At 37.7% G+C, this 24,432-nt stretch overlaps 1 protein-coding gene across 1 annotated transcript in view; it reads left to right on the top strand.

The window, feature by feature from the left end:
• Positions 1–24,432, top strand: part of L3mbtl4 (L3MBTL histone methyl-lysine binding protein 4) — a 464,449-nt gene that overhangs the window by 295,664 nt on the left and 144,353 nt on the right. The gene's annotated exons all lie outside the window — the stretch shown is intronic.

The following is a 24,432-nucleotide window of genomic DNA, read 5'->3' as shown; positions in this document are numbered from 1 at the left end:
AATAACTGCATATCTTCCGATACACTCACCTCCCTACATCCCACCCCTGTTCTGAATCATCTCCATACCCCTTCTGAGACTAGTTTTCTTCCAGAGAATTCTAGAGTCTCTTGTTTTTTCCCCTCGTTTCCACCTTACCTCTGTTGCTTTTTCTCTCTTATTCATTTGGAGAAGAGCTAATTCTGTGAAAGAATAGAAAGTAAGCGTGAAGTTTATGTCTATGTTTTAAATATTTTAATAGAACATGGAGCAGATGGTTCTTATAAGAGAAAATACAGGTAAATACGCAAGTCTTTACTACTTTTTCTGTCCTCATCAATTGGTGAAATGATGCATAGACACATTATTCATATTGACAATCCAGTAACAGAATGGCTTTTCATCAGCATACCCAAAATATCTGACAAGATAAATTTAGAGGAGGAAAAGTTTACTTTGGGCTCACAGTTTCAGAAGACTCAGTCGATGGTCAGCCAACTCAGTCGCTCTGGGCCTGAGGTGAGGCAGAACATCTTGATGGTAGTGTGGGGCCAAAGAGTGCTGCCCAGGCTCATAGCAACCAAAAAGCAGAGAGGAAGCAGCCAGTGACAGATTTCAATGCCATATCCCTAGTGACCTACCACCTCCAGCCATGCCCACATGCCTACAGTTACCAACCAGTAGTGCATTCAAATTATTAAGCCATGAAATGGATTAATCTACTTATGAGGTTATATCCCTAATCACTGCCTAAAAGCCCCATCTCTGAATCTTACTACATTGGGGAATCATGCTTTCAAAACATGCGCTTTTGTGGAGATATTTCTAGATCCAAACCATAACCCATAATGGATAAACTAAAACCCAAAAGAATTGACATAAAATTAGTCCTGTACCCAAATTTATAAAAACAAGCATCCCAGATAAGTTTAAAGACAAAAGTATAACATGTGAAGCAGAAAACTTTTGTTCAAATGAAAGAGATCTAAATGCAGTATGAGAAGTCCTTGCTTTATCAGGGGTTGCAATTCTGGAAAGCTATGATGTTAAAACTTTAGTCTCTCAGTCACACTTTCTATTTTTCAGATGCTCAGCAGCCACATGTGGCTAATGGCTACTGTATTGGGATGGCACAGATGTGGTGTTCTCTGAACTTTCCACCATTGCAGAGTTCTGTTAGGCATCCCTGAGAAAGTCTAGCACATTTCACCTTCTCTTTGTGGATTTCTGAATGACAGGTATTTCCAGGTGAAATAAATGGACATCCTAATGCCTCCTTCAACATGTGGGTCATTCTTCTCAAAGTTAGCCGGGACATAATTTTGCAGTTTTTCTGTTCCTTAGCACTCCCTGAGATTCCCTCTGGCAAAGCTGTCCTCCCTAGAAAGCCCCTTCAGGCTGCCCCGCAGCTCACTAAGGCCTCTTTTCCACTTCATCAGAGCTGACTTGCCTCCCTCACTATTCTGTGATTCACCTTTCCTGACTGAATTCTGCACTGTGAACAGATTTCTAGTGGGCATGTTCTAACCTGTTCCAGCCTCTTCTCTGAACTCTTGCTCCTCTGTAGACATAATTAGAGCCTGGTTGATGTTCTTATTTCTGTCATCTCATTATCAATAGTATTGAGACTATTTGACATGTTTTATCTAACAAGTAGTCTCTAAAAGTTGGGCTTAGAACTTATGAATAAACTAGAAGAACATAAAAATCAGGAAGAGTTTAAAGAAAAGCATCCTATGAGGTTCAGAGGGGAAAAAATGAAAAACCAAAGACATTGTGAGGAAGCCAGGAGGTGTGAGACACTACCCTAACTCAAGACCTCACAAATGCACAGAGCTGCTTGGGGAGATGCCTTAAGACTGGGTGATGGCTCTTGTTCAGCTGAGACCTCAGTATGACAGAGCAGGGATCATGTAAGTAAGAGCAGATTGTTCAAACCATAATGACTCCAGGGCTTCAGAAGTGAAAAACGAAAAGCAGTGAGTACCCTCAATTAGCTTCTCTTTAGATTAGAAAAGATAAATTCAAGAATTATATATTTTTCAGAATTACATATATAAGATTTATAAGGAGTTTAAATCATCAGATAAATAAATCCTAAGTTACCTATGAATGGAAATGCAAAATAGATTTTTATTCTATTTAAAACTATTTTGTATTCAAGGAATGGAGACAAATTTCCTGGTGGAGTTAGTGCAAACAACAAGGCAGTTATTGGAGAGCGGGGCACAGGTATTAGAGGTCAGCTGTAGTAAGCACTGAACATCTCTCCTCCTGCTTTAAGCATTTAATCAGCATCTTTAACCAACTTAATTTATGAACGTAACTATGTATATGACCTCTTTTAATTAACTAGATAAAATTGTTTTGATATCATGTATTATCTCCAGGGTTCATTTTCATGTTATTTCTATTAATGGAGTCCAGATATTACATGGCTCTAAAAGATTAAAAGTATTGTTCTTCAGCACTTGGTAGTGTCTGATGAAATATTCACACACACACACACACACACACACACACACACACACACACGTGACTGATAGAAAGCGTCTATCACCCAAGATTATCATTATGTTTTGTTCCTGGGGGTCTAAGAGATGGTAAGTAATAGGTGACGATTTTTTAATGTTGCTTCATCCTCCCAAATCCTAGATGTGGTGTGATAGTCATTTCTACCTTGAGTTTCCTGACAAATTTAAATGAATTGAACTTGCATATTCCAAAACAAACTTTTTTTTCCTCCTGTCACAGACATGGACCTTTACTATAGAGCCTTCCTTCTACAGATTGCCTTATGTAGTTTCATCTCTACTATATATTTTTATATCTTAGAAAAGAAAAATAAAAAAGAAAAAGCCACCCCCCCCCACCAGTATCACTGAAGTGTGTAGTTGGTTTCTGCTTCCAAAGCCTGGGGGTGGGTGAGCATGAAAGCAGGCCTTCACTTGAAGCCAAGTGGCTGTTTCAGTCTCTTTTCTGTAAAACACTCCCAGTCCATAAAGTGCTTGCAAGTAGTGAGTGTTGTTTTACCATTTCATGTCCGAATTCCTGGCTTCCACTCAGCCTGCTGTTTTGAAAGGAAGTAAACAGTCTCCTTAAAGTACGTTGTCGATGTCTTTTTTGTATGGCTAACAAGGGCAACAGTGACACCAAGATATCACTAAAGAAAATTGGGAATAGTGTATCAGTTTGATAAATCAGGTAGACCTGTGAGTACCTCTCAAATAAATTTCAGACACATTTAATTTAGTTTTCATTAAAATAAGGAAATAACCATAATATTCAAGTCTGTCTGGAGTTCATGCAGAATCTACATAAACCATTATTTGAGAGAACTTGCATTAGTTCTTATCTTTATGAAAATAGAACTTTCCGCACTCAGTTATCACATAAATTACATTTTATTTGAATGAATTTACTGGGAATAAAAGGAGTAGGTATATTTGTTTACATAGAAATATTCAAAGATGACAACAAGGTCCAGGATTAGACATGAAGTTGTTTTTTCTAAATAAGTAAAACACAGACCCTGGAAGATTTTATCTATCTCTGTGTCATAAAGTATACAAAAGTAATTTATTTGTCACAGTGTGAGAGCCACTGGCCCCAGTGCGCATATGTGGGGGCATGGCACATATTGGCAATGCATCTGTAAAGGAGCAAGTGCTGCCCAGAGATGGGGCGTCCAATGAAGCAAAGATGACTTTGGGTGCTCTTTATGCAAACCTAGCATAATTCAGCCTCTATTTGTAATTCTTGTGAATCATTTTGTTAGCTCAGATGGAAAAGGTGGAAATTATTTCAGATGTTTTCTTCTTTTTTTTATCTGTTCCTGTGTGTGAGACAGAAAGAGAAAGTGTGAAGTGTGTGTGTGTGTGTTTGTGTGTGTGTGTGTATTCATGTTCAAGGCTTTAGGCTGGCCTGAGTTGGACATCCAGACCTGCCTCTTACTGTGTGATGTGGGGCAGTGGCAGATTGCCCCCCTATTCTTAGTTTAAATTTCCTCATCTGTGAATGGGAGCTTTTTGCATTAGGAAATGTCAAGTTCTGTGAGATTACAACAGACCTAAATCTTTACTCACTAAATAATACAGTATCATGCTGCTCGAAATATGATTGCCTAAAATATAGAGAAACAAAATAATAAAAGGAAGTTTAACACATCCATTGCAAACAAGGGTTTATTAAATAGGCCAAAAAGACACACTGATGTACAGATTCTCAATAGCCTGCTAAAAGAAGACTGACTAAAAGATATAGATCAAGTAAAATCAAAATAAATCTGCTTAAAAGCAATTTGCAAAACTTGAGTGTTAGGCTATAAAGAACTCAATAAATTCTCAAAATGAAAACAGTTCTTACCCTTTCCCTGATCAAAATGCATCAAGAAAAAATGCTGAGAAAAAATCATATCACCTAGAATATATGGAAAAGTATTCATAACTGTAGCTTCAATAATCATAGGCTCAAAAGAGAACCTAACTTTGAATCTCAGAAAATCTAGATGTAGTGCAATGAGAACACTAAGGAGATAAATTTTGGGGGCATTACTCTGTGTAGGTTTAGAAAAAAAATTACATTCCATTCATTTAAGACAAAATGGAAATATAATATTAAACTCAAAAAGCTATAAGAATTTTTAAAATGATTACAAAAATACAAAGAATACCTAATTAAAAGATAAAATGAATGAATTGCAACACAGAGACATAAAAAAGGAAGTGAATTATTAAGACAATCCAGTAGTTGGTCCTTTGAGACAAAATGATAATACTACTACAATAGATAATAAACAGCACCAATTCAGTTTTTAAAAACAACAAAAAACAAACAAACAAAACTGTCCTTTATAGTCTATGCCTCTTACTGAGATTTGGTGGGGGACTCCCCTTATGGAAGGAATTGGAATCACAGCTCTTAGATTTCTCATTTGGTTGCTCTGAATTTACTTGTAATAGTTTCATCTATTTCATTTGCCTTCCTTCCGATTGTGGCATTTGGGAAATCCCAGGGCTCCTCTTATGCTTCCCTCCACCATCTTAGAGGTTGCCTTTCTTCTGTAAAGCGAACATTTCCTCAGCTATCTTCCTGCCACTGGGGTTGACTTTTAACAAACACCATTGGTTGCATCACTGTGACCTAAGAGGACAGACTCCTCAATTTAACCTTTGGCTCCTTTCAGCCTTTGCTCTGGGCAGCCTCAGACTACTCTTGCTTAGTTCTCTCACCTCCAAAGCTATTATCATCAGGTGGTCCATTTATCAATGGGGTAACCCTTCTGGAGCCCTCATTCCTCTGGCCTGCACTGGTTTCTTGCTGAGGCCAGCTGCACAGCAGTCTTCCTGCCTTTTATCTCTTCTGGGGACTCCCTTTATTTCCTTCTCTTGGAGCCTCCATCAGAGGGGGGGATCTGAGCCTCTTGAATTCTGACAATTTTATTTCCTGGTTTACTTTCTCCTTTTCCTGGCTTTTGGGGATGGGATTTGTGAGAAGTAATTATTTTGAATGTATAAAATATTCTTTGTTTCCTAGCCATAAAATTTAGTTGTGGGTATAGTTACAATTGGAATTTCTTTCCTTTTTTTTTTTTAACAATAATGAAGGCATCACTCCATGTTATTTTTACCTTTTTGTTGTTGAGAAGTCCACAGTTATTCAGATTTCAACGCACCAGCAGGATTTCTCTCCCCTCTCATACCAATCATCCTATTCCCTCCCCCTCTGCAAGAATGACATCCTTCCAGAAACATGTAGGACTTTCTGTGAATCACTAACGTTCTGAAGTGGTCCTCTTTTCATTCATTGCTTCAATCTAGAAATGAACAACTTTTATTTCTGGGAAACAGTCTCATAGTATTTCTTTGATAGCACTTTCTTTTTTGTTTGTATTCCTAAACACATGTTTGAAATTTTCTTGCATAGCTTTAAACTCCTTGTCTTTTGTTCTGGTATATGAAATGTTTCCTCAACTTTGTCTTCCAATCCTTCAATTGAAGTTTTTAATTATATTTTGATATTTTTCAGTTTTTGTGAATACATCCGTTTTCTCTTTTTTGTTGCATCCTGTTCTTACTTGATGGACAGTGTCTCGTCTTACCTGACTGATAAAGGTTGGAGTTATCCTTGTTATTTTTTGTTTGTTTGTTTGTTTGCTCCTTGCATTCACTCTTTTTTCTGGTATTTTTTTATTTGTTGTTTTTAGATATACACAATAGTAGGTAGGTTGCAAATCAGTCATGGGTCTTTACTTCTATCCATTACTATAAAATTCTTGAAGGCTAATGTGTAGGTCTGATTTTATGGAACTGGGGAATAATTATGTGACAATTCAGTTCATTTCTATCTTTTTAAAGAAAATTCCATATGAAATCCTTCATTTTACAGCAACTAGGGCATTGTTTTCCAAAGACGCTATATTTTTGACACATTTTAAGCATTTTTTAAGTACAGCATTCCAAAGTAATCAATTTCCAAAGTTGTATGAACTGTCCCTATTATGATGAAAAACAGACAAGAGTTTGGTTTATTTCTTTGTGAAAACTATAGCACATAAATTAAGGAAAGTCAAACTGATGATCTCTGGTTACTTTAAATCATCTTGAAAATTAAAATCACAGTAAAATGTAGACAAAGACAATTCATTCTCTTAGTAATTAGAAATAGTACACATTATTTTAAAATTGACACCATTTTATCACCAGACTAGCCCATGGGTAATATTAATATTTGGATAGCATAGAGAAGCATTAAAAAGTAAACAACTACTTATAATTCATCAGCAAAGCTAATGTGCATTAAAGGTTTCATTTTCCAGGCTTTTTGTTTCTGAGAAACTATTTGATATATTGACAAGAGCAGCGTATGTTGCCTGTTTGTATTCAGTATAATTGTACTCACATTTTTTTTTAACTGAGTACAATCAACACATACTTGTTTTGTAATTTGTTTCTTATGTTGTTGAAAGTTACTCAGATATATTCATCAGATATTATATTTTTGGTGTGTAAACTTCAAGATTTTTGTGTCTTGTTTTCTGGATTCTGTATTGTTAGAAATGACTCTTCTTACTGTTTTTTCCCTTGAGTTCTGCCTTGTCTCATTATTAACGCCAAAAAAATTATTTTGTGTGCCTATGTGCATATTCAAAAAGCACTTGCCTCTTCTATTACTTTTAGCTGTATCATATTTTTTATTTAGGTTTGCATTTTAGAAAAGCATATAACTGTCTTAAAAAGAAAATTGTTGTCTTTTTCTGTTTTTGACAACAGAGTTTAACCTATTTGCAATTACTGTTAAAATTACTTCAAAAATTATACATCTGCCAACTTGTTTTATGCCATAAACATTTTGGTGTGGTGTTGTTGTTGATGATGGTGCTGGTGGTGAGACTCGGAAAGAACCTGCCTTTCTTTCCTTTCTCCCTGAATCAGTCCCTCCCTCCTTCTTCTCTTCTTTCATTCCCTCCATCCTTTTAAAGAACATTTTGGTTATTGATAGATCCTGCTTTAGAAGGAAGGCTTATAACTATTCTAGTGGTCATTCTAATGTTTTCAAACACATTCTCAAACCTACCTTTACTTAACTTTCAAAGTCATTCAAATATTAATCTCTGGCTTTCTTTTGGGAAAGATGAAATGCTAAATGTTTTTCTTTTTTCTCTAATCCAATATGCCCTGTAGTATTACTTAAATTTTATTTTATGCACATTATAATTTCCTCTCAACTGTTTAGAGGTGAAGATCCTTGGAAAAGGGGGAGGGGATATTTTACAGTCATATTTAAAACAACCATGCACCTTAATTTTTTATGTGTTTTACTGGTTCCAGTGGTAATCTCCAATCCTTCTCAGCCACAGTGTCCTACATTTTTTTTTAATTTAGTATTTTTTGCTCCTTGTCCTGACACACTTTTTTTTCAAGTTTTTTTTTTAAATTTCCCTATGATGCCTGCATGTCATATTTAAATTCTTTACACACAAGAAAATATCATCTATGAAAAGAATTTGACATGAGATAGAAATTTGTGCCCAGATATTTTCCTTTCAGAGTTCTGTCCATGTTGCATCCTCTTAGCCTCCAGTTTTAATTGTGGTGGCAAGATCTTCTGTCAGCTGATTGGTGTCTGTGTGTGTGTGTGTGTGTGTGTGTGTGTAAAATTTTAAATTCCCCCAGATCAATCAATTAATCTATCTATCTATCTATGGTTTTCTTTTTATTAAATTTACCTATAATACCATTTTCAGTTTTTTAATATTTTTTGTTGTTGATGGACACAATATCTTTATTTTATTTATTTATTTTTATGTGGTGTTGAGGATTGAACCGAGTGCCAAATATGTGCGAGGCAAGCACTCCACCACTTGTTTCATGGGACCCCTCACTGAAGTTTTGGTGGAGGCTCAACACTTTCTGGCATAACATTTTGCCATAATCACAACTCAGTTCTGTAAATGTTTTTCACTCTGATTCAGTGCCATTTCCATCTTAAATACACTGTGGTCATAACCTGTGCAATGTGAGGTACAGTAGCAAAACTACCATGAAGTTTTCTTTACAGTTTCATAATTGGGAATTCATTCTTTCAAAGATCTTAACAACCTTAGTGTGTCATTTTTTTCCCCTTAAATGGAGAACTTTTCACTTAAAAGAAGCACTTTACAGCAACTTTTTTGCATGTGCCAATTGCCAGCATCACTGTCTTGTGCTTTGTGGCCATGATTAACGTGAGTAAAATAAGGTTTACTTGAACACAAGTGCTGAGACAGTAATCTGATAACTGAGATGGCTAAGTGACTAACAGGTGGGTGTGATGTTGGACAAAGGGATGCGTCATATCCCGGGTAGGACAGAGTGGCATGGCACATGATCTCATCACACTGCATAAGATTTATAAGATTTAAATTTTAATTTGTTATTTAAATTTTATTTAAATAAAAATTTATTACTTATTAAATGTTTATGTCTGTAACTTTCCATCTGATATTTTCAGACCACAGTTGTATTCAGGTAACTAAAACCAAAGAAAGTGAAATTGCGGGTATGGGGGAACTACTAAAAAATATCTGTAATAATGTTTATTAAGAGACACATAACATAATTCTCTAAGATCTATGGCATACTGTCTAGACAAGATTTATTCTAAATTGCATGTAACATTCACACATGCATTTCACCATTTATTACAATGTAAATATCTTGGTCCAAGAATCACATTCCAAAAGTAAGACCCATAGCTGTAAATTGATCGCTGGCAACAGCAACTGGATGGGAATAATTCCTTTTCCTAAAGGTGTTTCAAGAGTCAAAAATCAATGATCCTTCCATTATTTACCAAGTATAGGAAAAATTTATATCATTACATAATTAACTTCTGTGGTCTCCTGGAACTACTCAAAATGTTCAGGAATTTATCCCAGTTACTTCATACTCTGAAGCATGAATTAAAATGGTTTATTCTCTTCACAAGGAAAAAGCATCCTTAAGCCTAGGAAGTTTTTCACTCTCTGTATTTTTTATTTGTATGATAGTTCTAAAGATATAATTGTCTTGGGGACAGTTTTCCTAATTTTTGGAAAATGAACTCCACTATTAAAACATAATGGCTAAAATCCAAGGAATTTATGTAGCCAGGGCCAGTCTTCCTTTGGTAAACAGAATAATGTTGTAAGTACAACTTATTTTTGGAAGTTACGAATAGACAATATAATGGACAAATTTTGGTTTGATGTTTAAATGTTGGTGTCTTTTCATTTGTAAAGAAATGATTACATCATCTATTAATGGGAATCGTAGCATTGTGTTGTATTTCTGTCATTTAACCACTTTCCACATGTTTTCACAGGCATTATTTAATAATATCACAGTCATATAATGCAAGTTTTATTATTCCTATTTTACAAATGCAAAAAGTGAGTCTTGCACAAAGTCTCTTCCCATCATTACACAGCGTGTAACTGGTAGGGCTGACTTTAAACTCAGTGTAGTATAACTGCTTATCTGCTGCTTTTCCCCTTTCTCCCAGATACATCTGCAGAACTGGAATGGTAGTTAGAATTATACCTCTCACTTGTAGATGAGGAAGATTTAAGGTCAGAAAGGGAAAATAATAGTAACTACCCACAACCTGCTGCGCCTAGATGATCCCCTGTTAAGGAGACCACAGAAAGGATTCTTACTTGAGGCAAAGCCAGCACAGAGTGATCTCCAGGATTCCTTTCAAATTGTAACTTTTTTATTCCCATCTCTAAAACACATACACACACACACACGCGCGCGCACACACACATATCTGGGGATAGGTGGAGGGGACTTGTCAAGACCACTGTAGTTGTTAAACATTATTTGTCATAGAAAATAAAAAGTAAAAGCTGCTTGAATCCTACCTCCACTTTGGTACATCAAGTTGTTAAAGTATTCCTTGTAAAATCTGAAACATCAATAAGATGTTATTTATGAATCAGAAATGTGGAATAAAAGCTTTAGTTATGAAAATATTAAGCTAGGTATGATGATTTTAATTATCCCTTTGTCTCAATTATTCTCATTTTGATGACTTAATAATTATAGCATCACACTCCAATTTCAGTTATTATATTTCAGGGCCTGCATATGTCAGATTTAATATTCATTTTCCTGTTTTTATGTGGAGCCAGATGGAAGAGGTGCATTACCTATTTATAAGAACTAGCTATTATTACTGAATTTACTGAACTCCTTGAGTGATAACAGCAGTCAAGGTTGAGAGTGGCTTAGGATCACATTAATCTAAAGTAAATAATGCCAGAGCAGTAATCCAAAGTAAATACTATGTCATGCATCTGTAAATGACCATATTGCTTAATAAAATGGATACAATGGCATTGACCCCAGTTTTAATACATGCTGCAGAAAGTTCAAGTATGAATGGACAACAGATAATTCTGCATATAACAAATGGAGCTCTGAATCTAAGAAGAGCCTTTTACAGAATGTTGTAAATATCAATTATGTAATAAATTCCAAAATAAATTTAGAAATTCCATTCCCAGTTGCATGACCAACAGAAATGTGTGCGTTCAGCTCACTAAAAGACATGTAGTAGAATGTTCATAGCAGCACTTTATGTAATAATCCTACCTGTATCTACTCAAATGACCAACTGTGCATGTTTGCACAGTGAGATTCTGTACAGCAACGAGAAGGAACAGACTAACCACACACATGAATGAGGTTCACAAATTGATTGCTGATTGAAACCAAATGGGTCCAATCTGAAATACTGGAAGACTTCAATATAAGGTCTAAAAACAGGCAAAATTATTTATTGTATTAAATTCAGCTCTGTGGTTACCCTTGTAGATACCCCTCTATGACTGAAAGAGGGCAATGGAGGGGTTTGGGGGTAATGTTCTGCCTTCTAATATGGAGCGTGTTATAGGAGTTTCTCACATTGGGAAAACGATTTATAATCTGCACTCTATATGTAAAGTCTATTTCAATAACAAAGTTTACCAGAAGTTTAAATCACCTCACAAATATCAGTATCTATCTACAAGCTAACCTGCTGTGGCAGGCCTAGGGACAGCCTGCTAGGTTGGTTAGCAGGGGCCATGCTGGATGGCCAAATCTCTTGCCTCTCCATTACTCTCTGGACACTGCAGGAGAGACCCATTAATGTCCACATCCCAGGCCTTTGGGCTTGTCAACTCCTTCAGGAGGCAGGTGGCCAGCTTTAGGGCCTCCCTGGTGAAGGCCAAGGGTGTCACTGTTGAGTGAGGTTAGAAATGTGTCTGCCCTCATTAGAGTCTCAGCCCTCAGTGCTCAACTTAATTTTAATCTCCTCTGCATGTCTCTGTCAGGGATTAGGAATGAGCTAACAGAACAGATTAAAATGTTTCAATTTATCTGAGATAGGATTTAAGAGACCTTGCTTCTGGGCTTTGTGTTCTGAAGAACATTAGCCAGTTGTTGCCCTGTTTTTGTTTCTTTTATACTTAGCTTTCAGGTGGAGTAGAGAGATGATTTTCTTTCTATGAGACAACAGGTTTGCAGAAAGATGTATCAGCTGTATCAAGAAAAACCTTTTCCTGGAATTAAGCCTGAGACAGATGCCTCCCACACTTGAGAGAGCCCTCGAGTCTTCTGGCAAATGATATTCCTTAGGCCAGACTTGTGTGCTATTTAAACCATATTATAAAATAGATAGAACCTGAGGAAGAATAAAATAGCATATATCACTGTTTTGAGTATTTCCTGAACAGTGATCCACACACTGTCAAGCCTAACACCCTGCCTCTTTCTCTCATCCCCTCCACCCACACGTTTATCTAAGAATTCTCTGCTGCTAATTCACAAACACTAAAAAAGCCTTTTTAGAAAGGACGAAGAGCCTGCTTTGCCAAGCAGCAGACTGACATTATATCCTGAGCTTGCAGAGAATCTGAGTTAGGTTGCACCCAGCATTTCTGCTCCATCTGCACTTGGTCAGCCATTTGCATGGTTTCTTGTGAAAGGCGCTCCTGATTGTTGTTCACAACTACAAGTGCTAAGGATTTCAGCACAGTGTAAAATATCCAGCAGCAAGTGGCAAAAAATTTACCCCAGTGCTCTTCTTGCCTTCCTTGTGGGTGACTTCATATCATTATTATTGTTAGTAACTGGTATAAATTTAGGAATAGGCTGGCTGTGTTGTGTGCCTCACTGGCCAAGATGGAGATCAGCCTTGCAGAGGGGCTCATGGAAGGGAAGGATGCTGTTCTGCTAACAAAATCAGCTGCACCAGTTCATGAGAACCTTCTGGATAAGTTGAAGAGTGTCAACTCTTGATGTAAATAATTGTGCCAAGTGATCTTCAATGATACATGCAAACAGATAGCACCTCAAGGAATGAAACACTTGCTGCTTACTACATCGGTCAATTCTGGTGTTACAAGTATTTAACAAAAGGTCATATAAGTACTTGGTCAGATGAAACTTTCATTTTGTATCTTAAGGGTTTCTTCTAAATAAACTAGCTTAGTAGGTACTTAAGAGAAAAACACTGTGAGAATGCATGACTTATAAAAAAAGTTAGATTTTTTACCTGTTTTATTTTTCTATATTTTATTTTATTTATTTTATTTTTTAAATACACAACAACAGTGGAAAGCATTACATATCTTATTACACATTAGGGCACAATTTTTCATATCTCTGTATATAAAGTATGTTCACGCCAATTTATGCCTTTATACATGTACTTTGTTGGTTTTTTTGCATAACAATTCTTAATACACATATATACCACAATTTTTCATATCTCTGCTTGAATAGATAAAGTATGTTGACACCCAATTCAAGTGTTCATACCTGTTCTTTGTATAATGATGTCCGTCACATTAGATTTGCATTAATATCTTCAATAAATTAGACTGAAGTCTTCACCAGAATATCTCATCTGGAAATGACTTTTGTTCCTTCCACTGAACAGCATTTATTGACTTCCCTTTATTCAACCTGTGTCATGCTAGATATAAGATCTGTAGTCCTGTTTCCAGAAGCTCAAGTCTGGAGATGGAAATGAATGGCCTGAGAAAGGTATGCTTAGGAGTCAATGGGTGGTCACACAGGGCCTCTGGAGCCATTTGGGGGTTCTAGGGAAGTTTCCCAGAAGAGGTAAGATCTTCTGAGCCCTGAAGGATGATAACCCTTAAGCAAAAGGGTTAGGAGGGATATTCTAGTAAAAGGGAGTGACTGAGACACAGAGACAGTTGATACTAGTGAGTGTTCATGGAGTTTGAGGGAGGAAGAGTGGCAGGGGAATTGTGGATATGACAGAAGCCCCTCCAACTGTATTTCCAAACCTTTCCAACCCTTTATGGGTGTGGACCTTCAAGACCTTTGAGTTTAGAGGTTGAGATCTTGGACTTAGCTTGTTGGTTGAGTTGCTGTCTGCCTGGCAGGTGCCTGTGCTGTGGTCAGCTGTGCCCTTCACCAGCACATCTGCTGCAGTAACTGTGCAGGTCAGCTCCCCAGTCTCATGTCATCAGCACAGACCACTGTACTTTGTTTCCATGAGTTTATTCAGCATTCTCTGCTAGTCCAGGATGTAGGCATTAAGAATATACTTTTTTAACAGTGCTTTTGTGGTTTTATTATTGATAATCCATTGTGAAAAAAATTTTAATGGCACTTTAAATATTAGGTTTCTATTGTATAACAAGATTTTAACATCTGATGGTATATGTAGTTATCACAATCAACATCTTACAGCAGTTATTATCTCCATCTTATAGTGAGGAAACTGAGGTACAGAAGGGTTAGTTATCTTACTGGTACCAGTATATAGCCAACTCAGAATTTGCATACATGTGATCCAACTTCACCAAGTCATCACTTGTCCCATTTCACCAAAAAGTACCACTTTTCTCCCTAGCCATTAAACCAAGAATACTGATGGCTTCTGGAGGGAGTTATTCATCCAGATACTTGCTGTTGGTTTTGAATTGTGCTCTGTGACTTCAACTCCTTCTTCAGCACTCTCTGGGAAGTCTTTTAGTTTTCTCTACCAGAGCTGATCCGTAAAGTGTCTGTGTTCTTCTGATCTTTGTTCCACTGCCTCTTCTGCTCTCTTCCCCAGAGTAACCCCAGTTTCTACTTCATTGGAAAAATAATTATAATCAGGACTTCTTCCCTCTTGGCAGGGCAAAAAATAGTCCTTCCTCCTGTTTAATGCCAGTCCCTGAACCCCATCCCTGCCCTTGTCATTTGGTTGTGTATAAATGGGTCTTTCTTTTGGACACTCTGTCAGTCCCTCTCTTCCTTCCTTTCTTCCTCTCTCCTCTCCCTCGACCACTTCCAGGAATCAAACCCAGGACCTTGCCTATGCTAAGCACAGGCTTTACCACTGAGCTATACTCCCAGCCCTGGTCTCTTCCTTTCTATTGAAAACAAAGAGATAATAGAGGGCACACTGGGGATTTGGGGAAGGATGCAGTATTTTATTTTTTTATTATCATCATGGTTACACAGGTATTGGTTTAAAATTACATTTTAAACAGTATAGACATAATTTATGCCTGTTTTATGTGGGATATCCAACAATCACAATGAACTTAAACATGTTCACATCGCTTACATTTAAAAAACAAACAGAAACTATTTTCCAATTCAGATCCTCCTGCCCTTCATAACAGACATTCTGATGGAATGCTCTGTCCCTGCCTTGCTGACACCCAGCACTTCTTTGTGCCCTGTTACGTGGCTCTGGCCACAGTTCCCTGTCACAGCTCTCATCAGAACTCCTTATACCTCCTTATCACCAAACTTTGGCATCATTTTTACCTCCATATGCATCCTGTTTTTCTTCAGCATGGTTGGCATTGCTTTCTCTCCAGTTTCACAGCCACTTTGCTTGTTCCTGGCCTCCCTTTCTTTGTTTTCCATGGGATCACTGGCTTCTTGCTTTTCTCTTTCTCCTTGGTCTTTCTTTGCTGCTCACCCCTCCTCTAAGATGCTGTCGCCCAGGGTCCTTCTAGGAGTTCCTCTCTTGCTCACACCTCTGCAGAGATCCTTCACCCTGATTCTGAGTGGGATTCCCAGGATAGCTCTGAACACACTGAGATCTCCCACAGTTCTGAAGTCACTGACCTGGGGTAGGGTTCAAGTATCAACATGGCTTTTAAGTTCTCTAGGAGATTGTGCACAGGGAGAAAAGTACTTGTCTCCATGTTTACTCACAAACTCTCCTGGCATCATTTCACAGCCCCATACATCACCATGGCTACAGCTAAATGCTCATGGCTTCCAGGAGGTACATCTAGCCCATATCATTGTTGAATGGACTCCCATGTATCTACCTACCCAATGAACACGCTTCATTGGATGATTTCTTGGCTTTTTGTGTTCAAAGCCAAATTCATCCCCCTACCAAAATTTCAGTGGTTGGTAGGATCATGTATCCAGTTACCCAATTTGTAAAGTGAGAAATCATTCTTAACCTGTTTCTTCCTTTACCACTGATTTTGAGTCAGTCACTCAAGATTGGTAATAGGTCCTGCTTCCTAAATCATGTCCCATTTGTCTGTTTGTCTCTGTAATTACCCATGCTTTTGTTCATGCCATTCCACTCACTCAGTGCCCTCATTATGGGCTACCAGATTGTCTTCATCAGACTGGTCAGTCAGACTGGTCTTTTCCAAACTGAATTGGGCTGTCTCACAGTCTACATCAAGCACCTCTCAGTGACTTCCCATTCCTCCCCCAAACATTAAGATGCCTCCAAGGCCCATCTGCACTCCAGCTACATGGAACACTCTGGAATGTATTGAGTTCCATCTTGCTCACAGGCTTAGCCTAATTCTTCTACTGCTGGACATCCTCTCACCAGCCCCAACCCTCACACTCCTCTCCCATTATAACACAACCCAGACACCACTTCTTAGAATTTCTGGTTGCCCCTCCTCTATGTTAAGTGTCACCTCCTTTGGGCTCCTAAAGCATTGTGTCCCCACCCCACTCCCAGTGCACCTGCAGCCTCCTTCCAGGTATGTGTTGTTGTCTTTCCCCAGCACGAGACAGTGCTCCAGGAGGCAGCTCTGTGTGTTGGTCCTCACTGACCTCTGCATCCAGATGAGTGCCTGGAGCACATGTGATGGGAAGCATGAGGTCCACTTTCACAAGTCTCAAGATACAGACTTAAGAATCATAAAAGAATAAATAATGGTAGATGGTTTCCCAGGTAAATCAAGTGGCAAATATTTACCAAGCAAAAGTAGAGCACTTGCCTAACACGTGTGAGGCCCTGGGTTCGATCCTTAGTACCACATAAAAATAAATAAATAAATTAAATAAAGGTATTGTGTCCATCTACAACTAAAAAAATTTTTTTAAAGTGATACAGTTCTGTAAATGCAATTTTGTTTCATTGACATCCTTAACTATTTATTCTAGAAACATTGGTTGAAATCTTGCAGTGTCCAAGGCTTATGCCTTGGATAGAAACTACAAGAAGTGATAAAGGGAGTATTCAGACTCTCAAGGAGCTTGTTGTATAATAATGTTGAGAATATAATATGAATATATGAATACAGATGGTTTAATACAAAAGAGAAATGATGAGTTATCTTAGACGAAGCACAGAGAAAAGTACTTAGGGTTTCAGTATTTCAGAGGGAGAGATTAATTGAAGGGGAAGTGGGTCATACAAAGCATCCCCGAGGAATTGATGTTCCCACTGTCCTCTGAGTCGAGTCAGTCAAATGTCAAATGCAGTTTAAAGAAGGCTGTCAGGGAAAGATTGATCCTTGGCAAGGGAAGCATTATCCCACTCTTCCCTCTTTATTCACCTTCATCTCAAATACATATTTTGGATATTTATCATGTGTATGTGTGTATGTATATTTATGAGGTGTGTGCATTTTGTTCTCTGCAGTATCCCAATGCCTAGAACAATTACTGGCATATAGTAGATGCTCAATTAATATATTTGGAAGAAAGGAGGAAAGAAATTAGCACTAGAATTTGTTCTGTGTGTGTGTGTGTGTGTGTGTGTGTGTTGCTAGATATTGAACCCAGGGTCTTGTGCATGCAAGGCAAGCAGTCTACCAACTGAGCTATATTCCCAGCCCTAGAATTTGTTCTTGATCTCCAAGTAGGTAGGCTATGGATATTGCAAAGGAGCTGAGAGTATATTCCATAGGGGAGCCCTCCATGCTTTGCTTAAGTATACACTGAAATAACTCAAAACACCTTTTGTCATCAGGCTTTCAATATTTAGTTTTTGGAAACATAATTATTACCATAAATTCTATTGTCTTTCAATTGTTCATTATTTGTAGGCAATATAAGGAAAAGCAGCCCAGGAGTGGTTTAGTGGTCTTGAAACAGGTGAATTGATGAATGTCTTTTCCCATTCCTTATTGTCTGTATTTATTAAATGAGGGAAGATGACATATCGAGGCTCCCCAGGAGCCTGTGAGAGCCACTGTCAAATCATTCTTTGTGGCTGATTCAGCATTTTCAGAGTAAAGTGTCACATAAATGCAAGTTTCTGCTTCTTGGTTTTCATTTGCTTTCCACCCATCTCCACACACATCACTCCAGTAACTACTGTCATAGTTTTACTACAACAAAGCTTTATCAGGTTTGTGGTTACACCACTTAGCATTTTAAAACTGTTTTGAATATGATTTCTTTTTAAGTCTTTGTTGTCTTCTCCCAATGTCTGAAAACAAATGAAGCAATATTCTTTTCCATGAATGAATCTGTTAGCCTTTAATACTAATCAGATAATACTCATATGTGCACAAAATATTAGAACATAATTTCTTATTTCTCCCAAGACCTCCTGTCCATGTTCTTTGTTTTTTTTTTTTATCAGTATATTCAATTTTATAAAGTATGTTCTCATAATTTTGTTATTCCTGAAATTGCTTTTTGGGAAACACTGAGTGAAAGATGCAGTATATAAACAAATTGAATTAAGTATGAAAGACAGATGATTTTGGCTCTGCTCTGCTCCTGTGCTGGGGAGTTCACCAGGCACAGCTCATTAACACTAATGGGAAAATCCATCACTTACCGTGTGCATGCCCACACATCGCAAAGGCAATTCCGACCCCCAATTTGCTAGATAACTTGATTACTTTTAAATGCACTAAGATTGAAAAAGGAGTCATTTTATCAATCATGCTTCTTAAAGATACCTCTTATTAGCTTAAATTTGAATTCTGTTGAGGAGAGTCTTCTCCAAAAACCAATTTCTTTTTTCATAAATATATCTATGACTTCCCAGACACTATATTCTTCTTTAAAGTTCCAAATTATGAGTAGTACATACCTGCCATGTTTTAGACGTAACTTGTGCTTTTATTATAATTTAAATACTGCTCAAAAATTCAGAAAAAGAATTGTTTTTTCTCAATTTGATTCATAAATTTACATTATGCTGAGATTTCAAAATAGGGAAGTAGCAGTATCCCAGGCATATCCAGAAGTCAGTTACTCAACAGTTCTCTCCATGGGGAACAAAATTGAGACCTACAAGTAAGCCAGAAACAGCTTTTTCACACGAAGAGACTGTGCATGATGCCTCTGTGCTGTCCTTACAGACTGTAGATCTGATGCCCTCCATGTAAATACAAAGACTCGTTTGCTGGCTTCCCTAGTTCAGGGAGTGTCATGCCAAGACAGAGAAGGGAGAGATTTTTTTTTTTTGGGGGGGGGGGAACATATACTCACTATAGAGAACAGAAAGGATTCCTAGTTATCAAGGAATTTAAGAATAGGATCAGTCCCCTTTTAAAAGATGTTAAAAAGTATATGTTACCACTTTAGAGACACAGCAGAACTCTTCAACAGTGACAGGAGGTTGTTACTTCAGTTATATACTGAGGAGAGTGTGCAGACATATGTGTATGTTCACAGTAGTTGGAAAATTTGGGTTTTAGCCTTGGTTAGCAAGTGGAAATCTCTACTAATTAACTTTTCATCTTCTCCTAATGAAAAATGTATTCAGGAAAAACAAATTTTGTATGCTCTCACTTATATTTGGCCTCTTAAAAAGTTGAACATACAGAAGCAGAGAGATGAATGGTGTTTACATGAGGATGGAGGGAGGGATGGGAAGATCTTGATCCAAATGTATAAACTTCCACTTAGAGAAATAAGTTTAAGAGACCTACTGTACAAACAGGTGACTATATTTAATAATAATGCATTCTTGAAAATTGCAGAGAGTAGGTTTTAAATGTTCTCACTATAAAAAATACGCGAAGTAATGCATGTTAGTCCAAGTTAGCGATTCTACAGCATATATGTATTTCAAAACATCATGTTTAAATGATGTTTTTAGACATTTCTGTTTTATTTGTCAGTAAATAAACGAATAATGTGTTCAAGAAGAGATGAACAGATGCTCAGCAGTTCAAACTCTGGAGAGCCTGAGCAGAGGACCCCTCTTTTCTCTTCTGTGTCTTTTCCATTTTCAGTTCCCCTTATGATTCTCCTTCTTTGGTGACAACAAGGGGCCTATCTGCCATGGAACCCTATGCACGTGATACCATGGTCTGAAGTGGATCTTAGCATAGCTGCTTTGCTATACATAAAGTTGGTCTGGGGACTATCCTGATTTGAAACAAGTAATTGATTTTTTGTAAAATACTAGGTCACTTTTGTTAATAACAACAGCTTTATTTCACTATAATTCATGTACCATGCAATTCACCTATTTAAAGTGTGCAATTCACCTATTTAAAGTGTACAATTCACTAGTTTTTAGTGAATTCATAGTTACACAACTGTTAGCACAGTCATCAGCCCTAAAATAAACCATTGTTCATTTGCATTTTCCTCTGATTTTTATTTCTTCTTTTCATTACTATTTGCTTCTTTTTTTCCTTTTTTACCTCTTCAGCTCCATTTTCTTTTAAATTCTCTTCCTGATCCTCTTTTTCTCTGCTGGTTTCTCTTCTTAAGTTGCTTTCCTCAAAAATGGCAAACATGCTTTGGGTCTGGCTACTATTCATTTTTGCTGAAGTAGAAAAGGAGAGAGGAAAAGGGGCTGTAGGCCAGTCCAGAAGAAGGGAGATGGAGGAGATAGAAGTAAGAAAAATGAACCACTTACCCACATGGCTCACAGCAACTGGGAAGGAACATACAGCAATGCAGAAAATGAGAAACCAAGAATGTACCAGCACTTTCCTTCTCTCCTCACTCTTTCCTTTTAAATTCTCCAGAGTAGTCACCATAGCAGACTAGTAATGCCCATACATTGCTGTCATCAACCTTGTCCTCTCTGGAATGTGCATGCCTGTACATCACATATACACACAGACATACCACACCACAAATGTACACACATGGCACACACACACACACTTGAACACACATAAACACATGCACACACCACATACATGCATTCATACATACATACCCAAAACACATACCCCATATCATGCTCATGTGTGCATGTATACACACCCACGGGAGAGAGAAAGACACAAAAGCAGACCACATTGTGTTTAAAAGCTATTTCATATAAATGTGGCAGATGACGTTTCAGAAATAATCCTAACTGCAACATTTCTTTGCTCAGTTACCAGTAAATACACTTGGAAATGGGTGAGAGCCTGAGGTATTGAGGCCATAATAGAATCCCTGCCCTCCTCCCAGTCTATAAAGGCCCTTGGACACAGAGTCATCAGACTTCACTGTAAAGTTGTTTCAGATCTTCACTTTGGACTCTTAGCAAATGTTTGTGGTAAACATGTCCTTGGCTCTGCAGGCATTGCCTAACAGGCATACTCTTCCTTTGGCTCTGCATGTGCTTCATCACGGTGGGCTTGTTCAGGTGCAGATTCTGTCAGCTATGGTATCCATTGGGTTGCGGGGGTGTCTGTGCCAGGAGGGTACACCGATATTCTACATTTCTTCTCTTTTTTTTAAGGAAAAATAAAATATCAGACAAAGACCAGAGATAACTTTGAAAAAGTAATGAAAATCTCTCTCATTTCATAGAAAGTGAGCAGGTCAGGCAAACCATGCTTGTTGAAAACCTGAACAACTGTGATCTCAACAGAGATCTGACTGACCCAGTGTTTTCTGGGGTGTTCAGATAGCTTCCAAGAGTGCTGTGACCTCAGTGAAAGGATATGCCACACTTGTGTGTTTACACACATGGATTTGTGAGCCATAGAGTCCACAATATCCAATAGATTTTTATAAGGATTTTGACCCAAACTGGATCTAACATAATATTGATTAATTATTCAGAAAAGACCTTCAGAGAAAAGAGTAAAGCCTTGCAGAAAGATTGGAACATCCTGGAAAACTGCTGTGTAAACCAGAGTTTATAGCTGGTGCTGGAGAATTTGGAGTTGATTGTCCTAGATATGCAAAATGCAAGCCTCATGTCAGCGATTGTGACAATGAATACCTCCATCCACAGACATAGACACCCTTGCATGACACCTGTGCATATAGCAGAGAAAATAAAATTAGAAGGACATAGAGAAAAACATGGATACTTTGCAATGGAAGTAGACACTTTTTCTTCTATTAATATTCTTACTAGAAATTTTATAATTTAAAAATTATATGCTATAATTATTTCTACATATAAATTTTAGTGTATGGTTTACAAGCTAAAATGAAGACAAGTAAAATTCTGGGCAGGTCCAAAGGTAGTAAAATTCCTAGTAATTTTCCTGGACTAAACAGATAAGTAAATTTTGCAGACATGTGAATAGAAAGCATGGAGCTGAAAATTAAAGTCTATAAAGAATCAGATCACTTTTAAAGGGATCTTACTGTCAGACTGCTAAAACTAAATGAGTCAACAGAGATTTAAACATTTTTTAAATTAAGCACAGTGAAAAATTTAGAGTACCTGCCATCTCAAAAAAAAAAAAAAACTGTTACTAAGAGCAAGCACTGCAAGGGTGTAGTATTGGATTCATTAGTTTAGAGTTAAGTATTGCTCTAAATAATAGACAACCATTTGTCTAAAAGACAGTGACCATTTAAGACCATTGTCTTAAGGCATATAATTGGTTGAGAATATTTTACATTTGGGAACCAAAAAGAAATTCTGACTTATTTTCACTGAGATAACATCCCTACCTTAAACTCTCTGAAAACATACGCATCTCACAGATTCCCAGTTTCTTGAAAGTCTCAATATAGCAAAAATTCATAAAGCAGGGAAGGCCTTCTGAAGGCTCTGAGCAAGGGGCATGGAATAGCCACGCAGTTCAAGAAAAGCCCCACGTGCCTCAAGACTGACTCAGCTTCAGTTACTTATTATCTTGTGTGATGGACTCCCAGTCAGTGACTATAGTTGTGAAATCCAACTCCACCAGATCACACTGGGAACAATTCATGGACCCAAGTAATCTATACTACTGCAAATTGCACCTAGTTCCAGTTTTCTTAGATGACAAAGCTAGCACATCTAGAAAGCTTAAAATGTCAGCTTATCTAGGCAGATTTGCCAACCAAACGTACAACTGGAACATTTCTATTGAAACTGTTTTTGTACAGTTTTTTTTAAAGACGGTAATTTACAAAATGAAGAATAGAAGTTTTTTCCGCCTTTTTCTGCTTCAGTGCCAAGCATCAGTCCCACTCCCTCCCTGGAGTCTTCCACTGACTGCTCAGTGGAATCTTTCATGCTTAAGCACCTTTTAGCACTAAAGCATATGTCCTTGCATCACATAAGGCCATTATTAAAGATCCCCAACCTAGAGTGCATTTGGAGATCATGCATGACACCCCTGTAAAATGTAGCACAGCGAGGGCTGAGAGTCTCCTGCTCTGACCAGAAGAGAACACAATCCCAGGAGGGTGCTGTGAGTGAAGCCGGCAGTGGGAGGAAGCCATTCCAGATCATGCCTGAGATTGGAAGCTCAGCGCTTAATCCCTTTATTCAAAAGAATTTGTCACCTGGGAGAGTAGACAAGGAGAAGTGATGGTGTGCAAAACCTGTGGAGAATTCCAGGTAACATTACACAGGTGCATGAAATACAAGCAGCCACCACTGTGTGTGTGGGCTGAAACACCGAGTGCATCCATCCTCTTCCTCAGCCATGAGAGTCCACTCAAAGTCTCCAAACATCTTTGATTCCCTACCTCTATAAACTGTAAGGTAAGTCCAGAATTATACGGTAAGCCCTTGCCCTTTAATATATTAGAAACAAAGTACATTTCCTCAGCCCAAATCAGCATCTCTGCCTTGCCCATCATTTCCACACTTGTGCCTTTGTTTATATTTTATTGTCTTTATTAACTAAAACCCACAAATTTAGAAGGTCTCTAAGTGTTATTGCCTGTTGAGTGTGTATCAGAACCAACTTTTCCCTCGATTCCTGGCATTCTTGCCCAGACTCTTCTGACAGCCATCCAGATCCTGCTCTGTTCTATCTTAAGCTGCTGCTCAGGAGGAGCAACGTCCTCCCCATACTAGGAGAATGACCTTTCAGACCTGTGTTGGGATACTTTCTCAATCCAGAACCAACTGAACAATTCACCTTTGACCCAGACATTCATCCTCCCACTCTCATCCTCTGGAAATGTCCTTCCCACCCTGCCCCTCTCCCCCTTGGAGCACATCTCTCAATATTGCCTTCCTGTCTCTTCCCTTGGAACCAGTTAAGGCCAGTCCTATTTCAAGGACCAGCCCCTACTGCATCCTCTGCACCAAATTGAGAAACCATAGCAGCAGCAACAGCAAACCTAATTTTATGAAAATGTTCCTTCCTAGATTTTATTTATTTATTGAAATAATCCATGTAGTGTGACATACACTTACAACTCTATGGTAAATATTTAATAAGTATATGGTCATATTGTTATGATCATATCATCATTATATGGGTAATAATGCTATACATAATAATAATGAACCACAATATACTGCTTTAACCTTGTAAATATTAAATTCATTTGTTTTTAAACTCCTCAGGTCACAGACCCTAGAGTCATCCAGTGTCATTTT

Source organism: Marmota flaviventris, chromosome 16 (genome assembly GCF_047511675.1).
Source record: "Marmota flaviventris isolate mMarFla1 chromosome 16, mMarFla1.hap1, whole genome shotgun sequence".
Taxonomy (NCBI): Eukaryota; Metazoa; Chordata; class Mammalia; order Rodentia; family Sciuridae; genus Marmota; species Marmota flaviventris.
Note: the sequence above shows the minus strand (reverse complement) of the source record. Positions and strands in the feature narration are given on the sequence as shown.